The sequence below is a fragment of the Lutra lutra genome, chromosome 2 (assembly GCF_902655055.1).
Source record: "Lutra lutra chromosome 2, mLutLut1.2, whole genome shotgun sequence".
Lineage (NCBI taxonomy): Eukaryota > Metazoa > Chordata > Mammalia > Carnivora > Mustelidae > Lutra > Lutra lutra.
In genome coordinates this window covers 32,891,294-32,892,509 of record NC_062279.1, presented here as the reverse complement: position 1 = coordinate 32,892,509, position 1,216 = coordinate 32,891,294, and the positions used below count along the sequence as shown (strand labels likewise).

At 35.4% G+C, this 1,216-nt stretch overlaps 1 non-coding gene across 1 annotated transcript; it reads right to left on the bottom strand.

Moving 5' to 3' along the window:
* Positions 1-378: 378 nt before the first annotated feature.
* On the bottom strand, positions 379-481 carry LOC125094585 (U6 spliceosomal RNA). Its single transcript, XR_007125598.1, has one exon. It is a non-coding gene; the product is annotated as a U6 spliceosomal RNA (small nuclear RNA).
* Between the last annotated feature and the right edge of the window lie 735 nt (positions 482-1,216).

The following is a 1,216-nucleotide window of genomic DNA, read 5'->3' as shown; positions in this document are numbered from 1 at the left end:
TATACAATATCAAATCATATGATTTTACTTTTCTTATATTTTGGTTAAATTTCTACAATGAGCATGAATTTGTTATTTATAACAATATAAAATATAACTATATATAACTATAGCAAAAGATACATAATATAAAAGACAAAAAAATGTGAGAATATTGAGGGTAAATTTCCTGGTACTTACTCTGAGCTACAAAACTAGATTAGATAATCACACTGTAGAATACAAGCGTTGAGGTAGATTAGGAGAATAAAGGAAAACATTCTGTGCTTCTGAAAGTTATAAGAGCACAAAACTGTGCTCCTTAAGTGGCAAATGAGATCAGATTTATATCCAATGGAACATTTCTGCAACATGAAGGGGGAAGTAATTTTTGGTTTCACACAGGGATTCCATGAATTGTGGTTTGCCTGTCTCCTTGTGCAGGCGTCATGGTAATCTTCTCTGTATTGTTCCAATTTTAATATATGTGATGCTGAAGTAAGTATGAATTGATACTGAAGCCTGACTAGAGTGCCCAGGGTTTTGCTCCCAAGTTATGTTTCAAGGAACACTAGAATCTCTCTTTTGATGCATAGATATGTTCTTTGCTCAAATGTACATGGCAAATGCAGCTCATTTTGCTAAGATCTTTGAAGAAGATATACATGTAGCTTCATTTCGCTCCATATTTTTTGAATTTAACTTCACATGAAATCTTTTTAGCTGAGTTTTTTTTTTTTTTTTTTTGAGGCATATTTTGAATCTTCAGTGGGACTTTCAGAAGATGCTTTAGATTTTGGTCCTGGAAGAGGTAGAGTGGGTACTGTCACGTCAAAGAAACTCATTAAGCAATGGTTAAGGTAGAGTATGTCACTAGAGTCAAACTATATTTATGTTAATTACTTATGGTTAACAGAAAATATTTGTTTTAGGGTGCCTGGGTGGCTCAGTCGGTTGAGCGTCTGCCTTCAGCTCGGGTCATGATCCCGGGCTCCTGGGATCGAGTCCCATATGGGGGCTCCCTCCTCAGTGGGGAGCCTGCTTCTCCCTCTCCCTCTGCTGCTCCCCCTGCTTGTTCTCTCTCTCTCTCTATCAAATAAATAAATAAAATCTTTAAAAAAAAAAGGAAAAAAATTTAAATTTCAGAAACATAAAGTTGATCTGAATTCTTGCTAGATTCATCTTTGGCCATAGATTATGCCTCGATTTTGAAAGTAGAACAACTTTTAAGTGGTAG